Raw genomic sequence first — 18,284 nt, 5'->3', positions numbered from 1 at the left:
TCAGGATAAATACCTAATCTTCCTAGCACAGGGTCAAGGCCCTTGTGATCTGGTCTCTGTGTTCTGCAGCCCTCTCTCATAATTCCAAGCAGCCTGTGTGGTGGCAGTCACTTCTTTTCTCATCTAAAAATGTTTTACTTGGGCTTATTTTCATCCTTGCACCTATGGTTGTGCAACAGCTTCTAACTAGAAGGCTCTTCCCTCCTAGAATTCTGTTCAACTCATCAGACTGTCTTTTAAAGGCTGCTTCTTGGAAAGACACTTCATAGCACTGTATGCATGCCTCTAAGGTAGCACTTGGCACAAAGTTTTGAAATTCATTCTCTTGGCCAAATATTGAATGGTTACTATTGCTAGGCACTATTCTAAGCACTGGAGGATAAATCGGTGAACAAAATAGATATAATGTCAATTTTATCCCTCAGGCTGTAAGAATCTAGAGAACACATATATCTCAATCATTTCTGTATCCTCAACAGATAGTACAGCAACAGCACCTAGCATAAAATAAATTTAAATTAAACTGAGCTAGTATTCAAGCCCAGATCTAACTCCAAAACCCATGCTCTTTCTACTACTATGCAGAATCCAAATTAATCTGAGTATATTAAAGTAAAAATAGTAACACTATTAAGAGAAATGGCAAAATGAATCACATCTAACTAGGACCTGGTTCATCATAAGTGCTCAATAAATAATATTATTTTGTCAACTCTTCCTTTTTAACTACCATCTTTAGCTCAATAATTCACCCACTGGCATATTACCATAATTTTCCACTACTTTCTTCTCCTTTCTTTCCAAACACATTCTCTAAATTCACAAACATTCATTACGATATGGTTTATAGAAGAAAAAATTAGATACAATCTAAATGTCTTTCAAGAAAGCACTGGTTGAATAAGGTATATTCTTCCAATGGATTACACAATTCTTAAAAATAAGTTAGTGCTAAGTGTACTGACATGGAAAGGTGTCTATACGTTATTAAGTTGAACAAATTTCAGAGGAGTACGCATAAACAAATTAATTAAAATATGTGTGTGTGTGTGTGTGTGTGTGTGTGTGTGGTATATATATGTATAGGAAAAATTTCTAAAAGAATCCCAACAAAGAAGTTTAACTCTGGAGGTATAGGACTTTACTTCTAATTTATATATTTTTGTACTGTTTGCATTTTTTAAATATTAAAAGCTGGTATTATTTTCATAATTAAAAAAGGTTGTCTATGGCCATGCCACCCTGAACAAGCCTGATCCCATCTGATCTCAGAAGCTAAGCAGGGTCGGGCCTGGTTAGTTCTTGGATGGGAGTCCACCTAGGAAGACCAGGTACCATAAGGGATTGTAAACTGACAAGGTCCTTGCAATCTGTGAAGTCAACCAAGGGTTGTCTTGCCTAAAAAAAAAAAAAGAAGAAAAAGAAAAAGGTGAAAATATAATCAAAGATGCTTAAATAACATAAACTATTACCATATTAATTTTTATGAATTTTAACAAAAGCTAGTTAGTGCGAACACAGCTTCTAGACTTGGTAAAGTTGAAGTGATCTAAGATTACTCTAATTCTGATACTTAGACTTAATACTAGGTATCAAAATGAGAAATCTTCAGCTTTACTTCCATATCTGATATTCTTTGATTGGGTTTGATCATGTCATTTAGCTTCTGTATGTGTCCCTGTATGCTCACTAGGCAATTAGGCTCAATGTTATGAGAGGCATTAATGCATTTAAGTAAAAGGTTTTGGGAGAGTTGCCACTCAGTTGCACTGGAAAGTTACTGATTCAATAAAGTTACTAAAATATGGTAGATTTCCTTTCATAAAATGGGTATTCAGAGTCAAAAGTGGAGGATGCTACCCCCCAATGAACTTGGAAACTTAAGTGGATAAATACCAGGAAATTTCACAACAGAGATATTCCGAAGCAGTGTTCCATGTGTTTATTGTGCCTAGAAATCAAGAGATAGCAAAGAAGTCCAACTCAGGACTCAGTTTCTCCTCACATTCCCAGTCTGTAACAAAGTGTGGGCAGTGGAAGCAATTATACCTCCAGGGTTCCTTGTATTCCATTTCTAGAGATGATAGAGTATATCACATATTGAAATAGCCCCACAAATCCTTTTAAAACACTACAAACCGTACTCTTCACCTTATCTATGACAATTTACATGTTTATATTCCTGCTGTAGGTATAAATTATAAATACAATGCAAAAAAAGGCTGTGTTTTAGAAGTCACTTATTGGAAAAAACATTTAAAAAATTCTGTTGGCAACTGTGCTAATGGTGTCCTCCAGACCTAGTACAGAAGTGGGAGCACAAGAGGTGGAAGTGCCAATTAGGGAAACTGGGCCGCCCATAACTGGAGTGTGGAGAAATATTTGCCAATCAGTTTTGATTAAGAAGTAAGTGGTCAATTCTCTGGTAATTAGTTCTATGTACAATTTAAAAACTCATCAAAAGAGAGAAAATGCTTGGTAAATTTAAATTTATAATCATGGATTAAATTGAGAAGAACTTAATAGGATCAGGAAACTTTTCTAGTGGAGGGCATGTTAGAAAAGTAGCTCAAAATAGTAACCATCCTTATTGTGTTAAAATAAAGAGATCATAAGGACTAGTATAAAATGTCTTATTTATTTATTTTTTTTAGGTAAGGCAACCCTTGGTTGACTTCACAGATTGCAAGGACCTTGTCAGCTTACAAACCTTTATTTTTTATTTTTTACGCCTACAGCACCTGGTATTCCTAGGTGGTCTCCCATCCATGTACTAACCAGGCCCGACTCTGCTTAGCTTCCGACATCAGACGAGATCAGGCTTGTTCAGGGTGGCATGGCTGTAGACTAAAATGTTTTAAAATAAGAAATGAAATGCTAATTCTTAAAATAGAACATAGACAAAATTATGTTTAAAATATGGGGAATTTTAGAACATATGAAGTAAAATTAGATATAAAGTTACACATGCACTACGACAGATATAACATGTAAAGAATATGTGAATTAATATTTAAGAACCATCATTTCTGGGTGGTGGAGTATAGGTAATTTTCATTTGTTTATACTCTTCTGTATCTGTTAAGCTTTCTCCAACAATATACTACTTTTATACTTAAAAGTTGAAATTAGTGAATACCAAATTGATCAAATTTATCATCGGATGTCATCATGATTAATGACAGATTTTTCAAAGTTAAAATTATATTCTACCAGTTCTCATTTGTTACACTTTAATTAAAAAGAAAACTTTTTATTTCTTGTAGAGCAGGGTTCTGCTTGAAATATTTATCTTCAAAATGTTTTTATTTTCATTATTCTGTCCTTCATTCATCCAGGTAGTATTTATAGAATACCTATGTCCATCATTGTGCCAGGTGCTGGGGACACAACAGTGAACAAAATGGGTATGGGCTCTCCCCTTTTGAAATCTATTGAGGAGAGGGACTCATTAAACAGATCAGCACAAAACTGTGAAACCTGCTAGAAAGACTTTGGAACGTGCACATATTTTTTTATTATATCAAGGAGAGAGGCTGTGTGAGTTTCTGATTTTCTCTAAGTGAGACATTTGACCCTCAACTCAGATTGTCTATGAACCATGAGTACAACAGCAGGACCATAATTAGCAGGGAACAGAGAATAAGAGAGAACATCCGCACCTTGGTAGTGACCTCAGAGGCCGGTCAGGCTGTGATGGTCAAACAGGCTGAGTAGGTTCTAGATGCTTCAGTCATCCATCCATCCAGTCAGTCATACTTGTTGAGGCCCTTCTATGGGCTGAGCATTGGTTTAGGGGCAGGGGATGAATAGAACAGTGTCCCTGACCAGGGTCTCACCATTTAGAAAAGTGGACAGAAAGGAGAACAAATAGTAGTAAAAGTGAGTATATACCCATTTGAGAGCCCATAGAAGGAAGTTCCGAGTTTTAACTGATTGTTGTTTACTTGAGTATTATTTGAACAGGGTCTCTAGGGATAAGAATACAAATTTGAAAAGTAGAGAGAGGGGAGGACAAAGGCAATCTATAGTTAAAGTGAATATTTGCACAGCATGCTTAAGACCAAGGGAAATTCTGAGAGCTGCATGCACTGCATGGCTAAAACAAAGACTAAAGTTGGGAAAGTCACGTATCTAACAAATATTAGAGAATTTACACCATGGCTGAAACTGTACTAATTGCTATGAATAAATATGAAGAAGACATAGTTACTGTTCTCAAGGATCTTTGAGTCCAGTGGTAGAAACAGGTAAAAAAATTGACAAATTACAAGCCAGTGTTATTATAGGTATAGAAGGAATGATAAAGAAGGTACCGAACACCTGTCTAGGATCAAGGTAGAGATAGAAATGGGTAGATAACTAATCATAGAGCTAAGCACAGCGTTTTACAATGAGAACACAGAAAAGGGACACCAGATACAATTTTTAAAAATTCAAGGTTTCTTACACAAATATTTTATTCTGCTCTTCAACTGTTACAGATTTTAGGACAATCAAGTTTTAAACATTAAATTATTAGAAAATAGTATATTTAAATAGTACAGCAGTGTTTAAAACAAAATAATCCCGATTTGATGACTATTAAAGAGTTATTTTTTAGGCATGGTCTATTTCTATGTAAATGTACGTACTTAAAAAACATAATAGATGATGCTATATATGTATGCTGTTTTACCAAAAATTTTAACTCTTTACAAAACATACTGGACATCTTTCTATGTCAGTAAGTATTTGTTTATTCTTTTTTAATAGCTGCATAGTATTGTTATGGATGTTTTTTATTTTTTTAAAGCACACATTTAGGTAGGCATTTAGGTTTTCTGGTTTTCAGTATTACAAATAAGTTGGAAATGAATACCTTTGTTCATACATCATTATATACTTGGGCTAATATTTTGGAGCAAGTTATTTAAATAACTATAGTTAATATCTATAAGAACATTGAGAGAATTATCAAACTATTTAAGTAAAATTTCTTACATAGAGCTGGGCTAAAAAACAGTCCTTTCAAAATACCATAATGTTATGTTTATTAATATGTTTATTAATTAAAAGAATCTATAATGTGATAAATCCTTTGTTTAGATTTCACTAAATGAATAAAATAAATTAATGGAAAACATGTTACTGGTTGGATTAAAAGAAAACTTGTTAGAAAAGTAACAGAGGCCCTTAACAGATATAAAGGATAAATATCCTCTATCATTCTGCCACCTAGAAATAAGCAGTTAACATTCTGTATCTATTCAGACTTTGTTTTGATATATATTTTTAAAATACATCATCATTTTTTAATGGTTTCATGTTCCATCTATGGTTGTACCATAATTTATTAACTCAATGTCTTTATTTATTGGCATTTGGGTTGTTTCCAATTTTTTTTGTAGTTATAAGCAATTTATCAATGAATAGCTTTATAAATTGTTGGACACCTTTCCTATTATTTTATTAAAATAAATTCTAAGATGTAGAAGAGCTGGGCAAGGGTTTATTTTAAAGTCTTTTCCTTTTAATGAAAGCCAAACTGCATTCCAGAAAAGCTATACAGATTTTGATTCTTGATATGATTAACTCATATGCCTATTCTTTATACCTTCATCTAGGTTTTATTCTTTTTAAGTCTTTGCCAATCGGCTATGTGAAGTGGTATCTCATTGTGAGGTTTTTTTTTTTTTCTGATTTCTAGTGATGTAGAACATTTTTCATATAATTCATTACATATACATGACTAGTTCGTTTATGTCATCTTACTTTCTAATAGTTATCTTTTCCTTAATGATTTATAAGAGTTCTTGATGTATTTACTGTATAAGTCAAACATTAAATATTAATAGCAACGGAATATATATATACATATATATAAACTGTCATACATGTTACAGTTCTTTCTCCATTTCACTATGTTTTTCAGCCTTGTCTTTTGCCATATGAAAAGCACAATTACTGTGTGTGTTCAAATTATCAATATTTTCCTGTTTCTTGAACTGACATCTCTATTTAGAAATAGAAGAAGTAGGTCCTGCCTCAAAATTTTGTTACTTCTACGGAAGCAGTGTGGTGTGGGAGAAAGAATGTGGATTAAGATCCAAACGCACTTGAATCTGTCCGGAACAGCCAAGTTGTGGCACCCAACTTCAATGTTGTGTAACCTTGAGCACATTACTTAACCTGAACCAGTTTCCTCATCTGCAAAATGAGGAAAACTAAAACCCATTTCAGGAGTCGATTTAGGATTAAAGAAGTACCAGTTAAGGACAAGGCATCCAGCAAGTGTTAATTTCTCCTTCCTCTGCACTCAGCAAGACATTATTAATTGCCAAAGTGTCCACCTCGCCGGAAGACTAAAACAAATAAACAAACGAAAAACAAACAACACTGGGAGTTGGGTAATTTTTGGTGAGTTTACATTCAACCATTCTTTCAGGGAGATTTTAGTCCATTAAACTACAAACCCCATAATTCATATAAAAGGATTATAAAGTTTCTGTGTATGAAACTTGTGGCTTGGGGGAGGGCCAAGAACCAAGTACTTTGGATTTTCCCTAGTTAAGACACTCTGCCCGCTCACATTCCCCCTGAGCATAGTTACTTTTCTTCCTCTTAGAAGACACCTGTCAAAGGGATCCTTCGGTTACAAGAAGAAATTTAGCGACTACTACAAAATTCTTTAAGAAAAATTCGTGGGACGGAGACGCTGTTGAAATAACTGTCATTCTACTATAGATATAGTACAAATAAAAAAAAATTAGCACGATTATATCCAGTAGCCATATTCATTCTTCGAGAATCTGGGCTTAGTTCCCAAAGAGTGAGTCTACTCTTCCTAGCTAAGGCCTCTCGTATGTATTATTTATGTCCGACACAGTCTCGTATTTACATACGACGGTGGATCCATCGCTTCAGGGCGTCCAATTAGCCCGGCGCCAGCACGCCAGCGCTCCGCCTGCGCAGGGCTGTGTTCAGGCGAGCATGTGATCTCTCATCTGCCTTGGCCCGCGCGCGGTACCTGGAGAGTGGCGGGCGCCGCGGCGTTTTCCCCGGCTCGAAGCTCGGAGAAGCCGCGGCGCCCGCCACTCAAGCCCGCGCGGCTGCCTCCAGGAGCAGCATTCCCCTGACAACCTCCAAGCAGCCCCACCATCTCGGGCTTCGGGGTGGCCCCGGGCGAGGGGAAGGGCGGGAGGAGGAGCTCCAGTAGGAGCGGCGGGGAATTCCCCCTTCCACCGAACGTTCCCGATTGTTCACCTACCTCACGTCAGCAGCAGGGGGTAATCCCCGACTCCAGCTGCTCCTGACGTCACCGCGCGGAGCCACCGCCCCCCGCGCGCCCCTGCCTCCGGGGCCTCATGGAAGCCCCGCCCCCACGCATAACCCCGCCCTCATTCCCTCTCTCCAGCCGCCCGACGTAGAGGGAGGAGCTTCTTTAGCCGGGGCGTGAACGGTTGCTTAGGCCAGAAGGTTCTCTGGTGGCTGCGCTCCTCCTGCTGCCCCGCCCAGTAGGTTCGTTCGCACCGCTTCTTCCACACCCTTTCTCCCTCCTCCTCCTGGCCCCGCCTTTCCCCTCCCTTCTCCTCAACCTCTCTAGTTCCTTCCCCGCCTCGCCACCTTCCACCATCTCGCGAGACTTGGGCCAGAACATTGCGGATCGGGTCGGCGCCATTTTGGGACTGAGACTGGTTGTGGGGGAGGGAAAAGCGGCAAAAGGGGATTATTCAAAGTACCGAAAACCTCCTCCCGGGATCCAGCGCAGCGGCACCCCCCAGGCCAGGGGCACCTCTGGTGTGGCAGAAGGTAACATCGTCCTCTGTGCTCCGCGCTGGAATCTGGGGGGAAGGGGGGGTGCCCGTGTCGGCGTTGGGGTTTGAGGGGTCGGGAGCGGCGTTGGCGGCGCGAGGTGTGAGGCTGCCCGCGGACCGGAGGGGGGAGGGGTGCGGAGAGCAAAGAGAGAGAGGGAAGGACGGCACGGGGAGGCCCTTCTAGATGTTGACTCGGCCCTGGCAGAGCGGAGGTGGCGGTTGTGGGGAGGGGGTGGGTGGTTTAGCCTTGGCGGTCGGGGTTGTGGGGGGGAGGTTTGGCGGAGGCTGAGAACTGGTCCGACGCCCTCCGTGTGTTCGGTCTTCCTTTCCCCGGCCTCTCACACACGCCCGCCTCCTTTGGCACCACTGTCCCTCTCAGAGGGCTGAGCGAGTCGAGGCCGAGTTGTGGCCTTTGGTTGTTTCCTCAGAGCGCCCGCTCTCCCCGCCTCTCCCAGGTCCGAGGCTCTAGCTGTGTACTGAGTCGAGTGCTACCTTGTCCCTCCGAGTCCTGTGGGGTCTGAGGGGACCTGTTCTGTTTTTGGAGAGAACCACTCTTAACGTGGTTTGCGAAAAGGCTCGATACCTTCCACCCCCTCAAGTGTTGGGAGAAACCTGTTTCCTTAATTCAAAGAAATGGGAACCGACACCTTTATCCCACTACTGCACTCGGAAGCTGGGGAAGTCTTACCCTCAGGCGAATTTAAGGAATGTTCTCGCCCACTTCTCATCTACCTGCTCTCTGCCCTTAGTGGGGGAAAATGTTTTCTTTAGATGTTCAAATTTGGAGGGAGCGTCTTTCTCTATATCTCTCATTCTCTTAAGTTTCATTTACTAATGTTCGGTGGCACCACACCTATTTGTTTTTCTTGGTACATTGAATAGAAAATAGAGACCTTTTATAAGATCTTGTGCCAGTTTCATAGTTTAACATTTACTGAAGAAGTGTAAGAAGGTTTGCTTATATAATTCTATATTATATCCGCACCCCATCCCAGTTGAAATCAATACTTGTCTTCCATAACGTCTCCCACCTCCTCTCCGCCCCTCCGCCCATTCTGAACTCTTATACAGTAGACTTTTTTGGGTGCTTGCTTGGGCATAGCTTTTTTTTCAGACCCAAGTAGTAGTATTTAGAAGTGAATTTCTCTGCAGAGGTTGACTAAGATGGGAATTAATTTTTAGCTCAAAATTAACTCTGTGTAATTTAAGTTTTTTTTTTTTTTGTAACTTTTACAGGTGATTGAATTACTCAGATATGAAGATCATCTTCTAGGTTTTGTGTAAAAGGCCCCGGATATTTCAAGTGGCCATTTTGGAATTACAATGTTTTTGGATAATTTTGCCCCAGAAGTTTATTAAAATTGGCAAGAATCATCTCTGAAGTGAATTTAATAGTAGTGAACAGTTCTACAAGCTACTTAAAAAGAAACTCAGATATTTCTTCAGTGTTTTGGTTCAAACGGATTATATAACTGGTTAAAGTATTTCAGCTGGTGGTATTTTTTTTGCCTTCCCCCAACCCCTCCCCTGTTGGTGTTCTTCAGCCAAAACTGTAAGATATGTTTGATTTGTGTACTGAGTAGTTTCGGCAGTTTCAAATTACTGTTTAAATATTGCTGAAGTTTCATGGCAGTTTATTTTTACCTGTATTAAAAGTTCTAGGAATTTTTGACTTCAGCCCTATTCATGTCACAATGGGACAGGTTTTCTAAATGAAGACATTGAAAGAATACAGTTTTTTTCCTTTTATCTTTTATTTACATGGAAATTTAAGATGTTGCAGTTTCCCAGCAGCATGGTAGTATTGAGATAGCTATGTGTCTGTATATGCTGATGTTTAGGAATGCTCTTCAGATGTGAAATTTTCTTTTTGTTTTTGCTTTTTGGCTCATAAATTGGATATTTCATCTGGAGTGGATAAGTACAACAGTGTCAAGTACATGGAATAATAAAGAAGACTTTATAATCTTAAATCCAAGGAACTTGGCTAATTCTGGAGATAGCCATATGAAAACTTTAAAACAGAAGTATGGGTAGCTGACTTGAAATAACTCTATGTCAAATAGTCATAGGTTAAGTATCTTCAGAGAACTTGGATTTTATTTCAGAGGATACAAAATAAAACAAACTGGAAAACATAACAGAGAAAAACCCAACACCTTCCTGTGCGGTCCTGTTGGAATTTGTAAGTACTATGTGGTGAACAAATCAAATGATCGTTTGTAAAATGTAATGAGAGTCAAGTTTATCCTCTGTTATTCTTGGAAGCCTTTCAGTTTCTTGCAATAATATTGCTTGGTTTGAGATTCCTGGACAGTCCAAAAGCAACTTAAGTAAATTTAAATATAGAAAGAGTTAAGTTTTAAGAGTATTTTAGATCAGACCGTTCATTCTTTAAGTTTTTTTGCTCCTAAAGTAAACAAATCCATATGGTCATTCACCTTAGGCTTATGGATTCTTAGATTGGAAGGAAAAAACCCAACAAATTATTTCATGTTTGAAACAAATTATAGGGCTTGGTTTTTAATCTGATATTTCACGAAATAGCTTCTAAGGCATAATCATCATAGAAATTGAGTTTTTGAAACAATTTGTTGAAGGGGTTTTATAATTCAAATTATTCCTTGAGATCTCAATTCCAAAAGGTCAGGTCATTATTAAACTGAGAACTGAGCAAGATGCATTAAGAGCTTTTAAAAAAACTTAAAAAATGAGTATGCTTTTTTTTCTCCTAGAAGGGTAGGCTTAAGTTTATAAACCATTTTTTAAAATTACTGAATATTAATTGCGTAATAGAAATCTTTTTGGCAAATATCTTTTAATAATATTTGTATTTTTCAGCATCAAATGGTGATTTTAGTTACCAATAGTTACTATGTTTAGTTTTTCATTGACTCAGGCATTCACTAGTGTTTTTAAAAAATTCACTAGAATTTATTTTTTAAGCAATTACTGTTAATGAATATGTCAACATAGCCGAAATTAGAGTTTATTTCATTTAATTATCTAAGATAAAAGATTGTAATTTTTGAACACTTTGCCGTGATGACCTTATAACTTATCTGTTTGTTTTGAAAAAAACTTTTGCTATACTGTTGAATCCTGCTAGCTTATTTATAGCAGAAGAGGTGGTAGGGCCCACAAGAATGAATGTATATAGATATACATATATAACATTATTCTGATTCAAAATTGAGATTAGAGTTTAGTAAATCTGATAAAATAGGTTATTTGTGTTTTCTGTCAGAACTGTGTAGCACTTTTGAGTTTCCACGAATTTGATTTATATAAAAATGTGAGAACGTTCTCCCCTGCCCCTTGATTCAGGGATCTTGTATTTTATGTATTCTCAATTTAATGACTTTTCAAGTTTTCTAAGAGTATGTATTTTAAATGCGATAACGAAGTCATACTAGAAATGAGTGACCTTTATTCATAGAAAAGCACTGCATAACATTTATTATTTGTGATTATTTTTCTTTAAATTGCTCCTATTGGTGATGTTACCCCAAGCAGTCTAGTATCAAGATAAAGATTGCTCCAGAGACTAAGGTTTTTAACAATTAACTTTAATCCTTGAATATTTGTGAACTTTGCTTACAGTAATTGTTCAAAGACAGATTTACTTACTTGAACGTTTTGATAAATTATTTTATTTTCTTGGCATGAAATATATAGTAGCAGTAGTAATTGGAACAGTTACTGAGCTGCTGCTGCTTTCCCCACATAAGTACCTCTTTTTCTCTCTATCAACTCTTCTCCCATTTTTTCTTTTTTTCTCTTGTACCTTAAACTATAGGTCTAAAAATAACAATCAAAGTGACTAACATTTATCGGTGATGATTGTGTCATATATTTTGTTGTGTACTTTACATGGTATAACTTAATTCTTATAATAATACTCTGAGGGATGTACTATTATAGTTAACAGCAGTATTGCTGAGAAAATTAAGATTTAGGGAGATTGAGACTGGGAGAAAGTTAACTTGGTTAAGATTCAGGTTAGGTTTAAGTCTGGACCAAATCTCCAAGCCCCATACTCTTCTTAATCATTATGGCATGCACTGCTTAGTGGATTTTACTTTGTTAACTCATTTTATTTGAGCAATGTCTTTGATATTTTTTTCCTTTCATATACTGCTTCTCTGGTTAGTATTACTACTGGAGCTTGGAGACAAGTTAAAGGACAAGAGAAACTATTATTGGTTTTGCTGTTAGTAGCTATTTGAGTGATAACTTTCGTTAGCTAAAAATTAAAATGTGATGTCAGGTTATGTTCGGATCTCATTCATTCAGCACCTCTTTGCAAAGGTATAAATGCATGTTACCTTTTCTTTTAAACAGATTACATGGATTTTTGTGTTTAAAGCTGTTGACACTTTAGAATTGAGGAAAAGAGGAATAGGAAAATAACAGTTATGGGAAATAAATAGGAGAAGAATAGGAGTGAGCAAACAAAATAAAATTTAGAGAGTTGCAGGAGAGGGTAATAAGGATGAGAACCTCTAGTCTGAAAGTAAAATTAGCACAAAAGGATAAAACCTAAACCCAGGCCAGATTGTCTTTGATCCAACCACCTATTGTTTAATTTCACTTAAAAATGTTAGGTAACAGTTTAGATCCAGGTGAGGGTAATAATGTAGAAAATGGTAATGGCCGGGAATTGGATTTTTGGATTAGGATTTTGAATTTCTAGAAAAGGGCCTGTGTGACCTTGTATATTCACCTAAGGTCTTTTGGCCTTAGTTCTTCATTAAACTGATGGAAATAATATATTTGAAGATTTTTTGTTAATTGTGAAGTGTAATGTAGATGTAAAGTTTTATTCTAATGTTATAAGATTTAACTTAATACATTTCATGTGCCAGGCCAGTATTGATCACAATCGCTGAAGTTATTTCTATCCCTTGTTTGCATTAATGGCATTACCTGCAAAACCGTATACTCCTGGCTTCACCATATACAGTTTAATTTATTCTAGCTTGATCCTTGACTAAGTAAGTAACATTAACTCACCTTTTTGCTTTTAGCTTCATTCTCTTTCATAGTGTCTCCTGTGGCCAGAGAATCTGTCTAAAGTATAACTCTTGCTTTTGTTACTTTTAGCAGCCCTTAGGGTTCTGTCTTTGGCATATCTATGTAGAGTAGGTTACAAAGAGTAGTATTCCATCTCTTCCACACTGCCCCTTAACGTTTTGTGTGGGATTTGTAACATGAATTCTATTTGGCCGCATGGGTTGGTGTGGGAGACAGTTTGAGAATTCTCTGAAATCGATAGTCTTAAAGGTGTTTTTATTTTCCTGGGGAGCAGGTCTATTACTTTCAGTAGTACCCTCGTGAGAAACAAAATATACATTTTTTTCCTTTCGGTTTTACCTGCTTGGTTTTTTTTTGTCAGCTGCCCCACCCAGCAGTTACAGGCTTTTGCTCCATATCCCTTCAGGTAATTGCTAGTTTCTGCATCGCTCAGTTTCTTGTTCTTGAGTCATCTTTCTGTTTACAGCTTGGTGAGTGCAATGTTTTTGGTGTTTCATTTTCTGCCCTTTAATTCAGTTTTCAGATTGTATTTTTTAAAACCATATTTAAGTTTCCCATACATATATTTATTTTTAACAAGAATAAGAGATTTAAAATCCTAGTTAAATAGATTGTGTTTCCTTTGAAATTTGGAACTTACAAATAGGTTTTTAAAAATTCTTAAAATGCAAAATTGTTAGGAATTGTTTTATCTTTAAATATGCATACCAGTAAAAGAAATTAGTTTGCTTTTCAGTGAACATAATATGTATTCTTCTAGTGAGTGAGTTTAAAAAATATATTTATTATCTCACATTGTTTCTGTGGGCCAAAAATATGGGAGCAGTTTAGAGTGATTCTGGTTTCCTCCAGGGCTTTCATAATAAAATCTCAAGACGTTGACCAGGACTGCAGTCATTTGAAGGTTTGACTGGAACTAAGAGGGTCTTCTAAGATGGTATACTTATTGGGCTGGAAGGTTGATGCTGGCTATTTTCTGGAGGACTCAGTTCCTTAACCATATGTGGATTTCTCTATTGAACTGCTTGCATTTCTTTATAATATGGCAGTTTGAGTTACACTTGCAGCTCCTAGAGCAAGTGATCTGGAAAAAAAAGTTAGAAGTGCAGTGACTTTTATGACCTATTCTCAGAAGTCAAATCTTTCACATTCTTTTCTCTAGAAGCAAGTTATTAATCTAGCCCGCAATCAAGGGGAGTGGAGTTGAGTTAGGCTCCACCTTTTGTCAAAAGAATTCGAGGACATATTAAATCCAGGAGGAAGGAGGTAATTCTAAATCAGTAGATGTCAGTGTAACTAGCCAAAGTTTTAACCCTACAAATAGGAAGTTGGACTATTGTAAGTTTAGGAAAAAAAGTGTGTTCTAAATTTAAATTAATTTAGAAGATTTAAATCCTTTTGTTTGTCTAGCCAATGTGGAGGGAAGGACTCCTTCCTACTCCCATACACAAACTAATCCAGCAGTGTATGAGGGAACTTTTTTTTATTGCGGTAAAATAAACATAAAATATAATTGTTTTAGCCACTTTTGAGTGTACAGGTTATTGACATTGAGTACTTTCACATCGTTTTGCAGTCATCACCACCATCCATCTCCAGAACTTTTTTCATCTTCCCAAACTGAAACTCTGTGTACCCAGTTAACATTAACTCCTCATTTTTCTCCCTTCTCAGCCCCTGGCAGTCACCTTTTTATGAATCTGACTACTCTAGGTACCTCATATGAGTGGGAGTGATGCATTATTTGTATTTTTGTGACTAGCTTATTTCACTTAGCATAATGTCCTCGAGATTCATGCATGTTGTAACATGTGTCAGAATCACAATTTTCTTCCTTTATTTTAAGGAAATATAATCCATTGTATGTGTATACTGTATTTTGTTTATCCATTCATCTGTTGATGGACACTTGGATTGCTTCCACCTTTTGGCTATTGTGAATAGTGCTGCTGTGAACATGGGCGTACATATATCTGTTTGCATCCTTGCTTTTAATTCTTTTGGGTATATACCCAGGAGTGGAATTGCTGGATCATATAATTCTATTTAATTCTTTGAGGAAACACCATATTGTTTTCCATAGCGACTCTACCAGTTTTTATTTCTATCAAGGGGTCCAATTTCTTCACATCTTTTCTAACATTTATTTCCCGTGTTTTTGATAATAGCCATCCTAATGGGTGTGAAATGGTATCTCGTGATTTCAGTTGCATGTCCCAAATGATTAGTGATGTCATTTCATGTGCTTATTGGCCATTTGTGTATCTTCTTTGGAGAAATGTTTATTCAAGTCCTTTGCTCATTTTTTAATCAGATTTTCATTGTTGAGTTGTAGTTCTTTATATTTTCTGGATAGTGACATTTATAATGAGTAGATTTTAATAACGAATATTTATTAATGCTTACCATGTACCAGGCAGTGTTCTAAGCCTTTTAAATATATTAACTAATCTTAATACACATTGTGCATAGGAAGGTGCTCTTGTCTTCCTGTTACAGATGAGAAAATGAAGGCAAGAGTTTTTAAGTCGCTTGCCAAGGTTACACAACCAGTAAGTATATTTCTGAACCCATGTATTGTGTCCAGAGCCTAGACTCCCAACCATTAGGGCTCATTGTTAGTTTCTAAGGTGATAATAGGAGGAAAGTAAAGTACTATTCTTTTCAGGAACTTAGAAAATAATTTATTTTATCCTTAGCAACTAAGTTTTATTTTCCTTACTGTAATATAGTTGTGACTTGCTTATAATATACCCTTCACATAGTTTGATGTCATTTAGGGATATTTTCCTTCTGGATCACTTCATACCTAATGTTTATATAGTATTCAGTTTAGAAAGTGCTTTTTCTAATTATCGTGTGAAATAAATGCTGTTTCCATTTAACAGGTTTAAGAAACTTACTCAGTCTGAGATTAAATAATTTACCCAAGGTCCTCAGTAAGTGGCAGAGCTGGAATTTGAATTTTGTTATCACTGTACTTCTGTTAGAGTTAACTTCCTTAATGTTCTAAGTAGTAGAGCAGTGCTATCCAATAGAATTTTGTGAAATGGTGAGAGTGTTCTGTGTGTAAATGGTAATCACTAGCCATAAATTGTTATTGAGCATTGAAATGCAGCTAGTACAGCTGAGGAATTTAATTTTGGTTTAAATTTAAACAACATGGTTAGTAGCTTCCATAATTGACAGCACAGCTCTAGAGCAGTGGTATAGAATCTAGTCAGATTCATGTACCTTTTATAACAAGTACTTTTTAAAATCTCCTTTACTATCCTGAAATAAAATATCATGCCATGCACAATCACAATAATATACAATTGTAATAAAAAAGGTGAAAGACATTTGTAATGTATTTCAATATATAATAGCACAGGGGTGATCATTCTGGAAGATAACCACTCACACACAAATTTCTAAAATACCCTCTACAAGTCATTCACTCCCCCTTAAAAGAAACAAATGATCTATTATTTTTAAATGTCTGTCTTTTAAAGAAGAAGAGTGTTAATTAGAGCACTTTTCCTTTATTTTTCTAATATTTTCTGTCAGTGTAGTTGATTGGGCAATTAGCCAGCATTAAAGCTATCCTTTGGTGTAGTGATAATGATATTCCTAGGAATGATCAAAAGAAATCATTAGTTTCTCCCTACCATAAATTGAGAGTAAAACTAAACCAATTTAGATGACGTGAGTCAATCCTTAATATAGAGGAAAGCTTTAGGATAAATTTATTAATCCTCAGACTAGAGAAAATACATAGGGTCAAAGTAATATAAACATACCTTGTTTTATTGCACTATAGATGTTGCCCTTTTTTTTTTTTTTTTTTTTTTACAAACTGGAGGCAAAAAGATTATGACTTTTATTGTGATACTCACTTTATTGCAGTGGTCTAGAACTGAACCCTCATTACCTCCAAGGTTTGCCTGTATATGGGAAACACTGTTATTCCTCTAGTTTTATAATAGAAACAAACATTTTAGTAGTTTGTCTTTATAAATCAATACCTGCCTGCTAATTTTTACATGGGGTATTAACTCCTTTTTTAAATTAGGTTTATTGAGGTATGCATACAATAAATACTTTTTAGTGTACAGTTTGAAGATTTTTGACAAATCAATTGTATAACCCCACCACAGTGAGAATATAGAACATTTTCATCACCCCAGAAAGTTACCTTGTTGTCCTTAACATGTAGAGACTCTAGCCTATAAGCATCTGCATCATTTGTCACCTCCGTTTCTCTGAAACCTTGCTGTGTTCCTAGGCATTTGCCTTTCTCTAAACACAACAGGCATTTTTCTTCCTTTCATAGGGCCTTTAATGTTTGTTCCTCCTTCTATTTCTCCCTTGTTAGCTTACATTTTAGCTCAGATGTTACATTCTAAGTGACTTTCTCTAACCATTCTATGTAAAGTGGGCAACTCCCTTACATAACCCTTGAATTTCTCTGATTACTCTATTATCCTATTTATTTCTTTCAAAGCATAGTCTCTAATTATCTTTTTAGTCTCAAACTTTCCTGAGGGCAGGGACCTTGTCTCATATTGTTAAATTCTCAGTGCAGTTATTTGTAGAATAAAATAATTATTAACATGTGAGATAGCTGAACTCCCCCCTCCCCAATTGAGTATATGCAGTTGGTATTTTTATTATAGAATTGCTGTGTAACTGGGGACTAGGTGAAATTGTTAGGGGATTATTTATAGCCAAATTGATTTGTTGTTTTATCTGCCTAGACTTAAATTTGTTACATGAGCTTCTAGTCTGTTAGATTCAAGACTGGCTTTGTTTTTGCTCTTAGCTTTCTGAAGGGACTGTCTGATAAAGACTTATTATGATCCTTACCTTCACAATTTTTCTCCAGTTTTGAACTTGGAGAGATTGAAACCTAGTGAAATTGTTCTCTCCGGTTTAAAAAATTAAAACACACTTTAGGTTTTAAATATATGGGTGAATAGAATTTTAGGCTCATTTTGAGAAATCAGGAAGGCCATGACAGTTCATTTATATTAACTAATGTCTTTGAGGAAAAGCATAATTGTTTTATGTTTTCTCAAAGATACAAATGCAGATTTATGCCTATAGAGCTTTATTTTAGGTATTACAGATTTCCTTAGTGTGATCATCTTGTTCTGGTTCTTTGTAAGTGCATGTTACAAATCCCTTGCAAGGGGGCACATTTATGAAATTTCTAGAAGAATGCTAAACTTGAGGCTTTACAGCACGTAACATCAGGTGAGTGATGAAAGTAGTATTTCATGGAACACTAGTGACGTTAAACTACTTGAATAGATTCACCTGATGAGAGGTTATAAGGACTTTTCCAATGCAAACTTAATTGCCCTAGTTTTTTCCTATAACTCAACTGGTAGTTTCATATTTTTCACATAAATTACTCTATGGTCTCTCATTAAAGTGAGTTCCTTTTATAGGAAATGGAGAAAAGTA

General features: G+C 36.3%; 1 protein-coding gene and 3 pseudogenes across 3 annotated transcripts in view; 2 read left to right on the top strand and 2 right to left on the bottom strand.

The window, feature by feature from the left end:
- LOC105299367 overlaps positions 1–7,141 on the bottom strand; it is a 78,260-nt pseudogene extending 71,119 nt beyond the window's left edge.
- LOC111746270 lies at positions 1,225–1,343 on the top strand (annotated as a pseudogene).
- LOC111746271 lies at positions 2,730–2,848 on the bottom strand (annotated as a pseudogene).
- Positions 7,142–7,526: 385 nt separating the features above from the next.
- GPBP1 (GC-rich promoter binding protein 1) overlaps positions 7,527–18,284 on the top strand; it is a 70,765-nt gene continuing 60,007 nt past the window's right edge. For all 3 annotated transcript variants that reach the window (XM_023537191.1, XM_011371042.2, XM_011371041.2), the window contains exons 1-2: positions 7,527–7,791; positions 9,033–9,981. The gene's annotated coding sequence lies outside the window, so the exon portion shown is untranslated. The remainder of the gene's footprint in view (positions 7,792–9,032; positions 9,982–18,284) is intronic.

Source organism: Pteropus vampyrus, unplaced genomic scaffold (assembly GCF_000151845.1).
Source record: "Pteropus vampyrus isolate Shadow unplaced genomic scaffold, Pvam_2.0 Scaffold181, whole genome shotgun sequence".
In the NCBI taxonomy this organism is placed as follows: Eukaryota; Metazoa; Chordata; class Mammalia; order Chiroptera; family Pteropodidae; genus Pteropus; species Pteropus vampyrus.
This window is presented reverse-complemented; position numbering and strand designations above follow the sequence as displayed.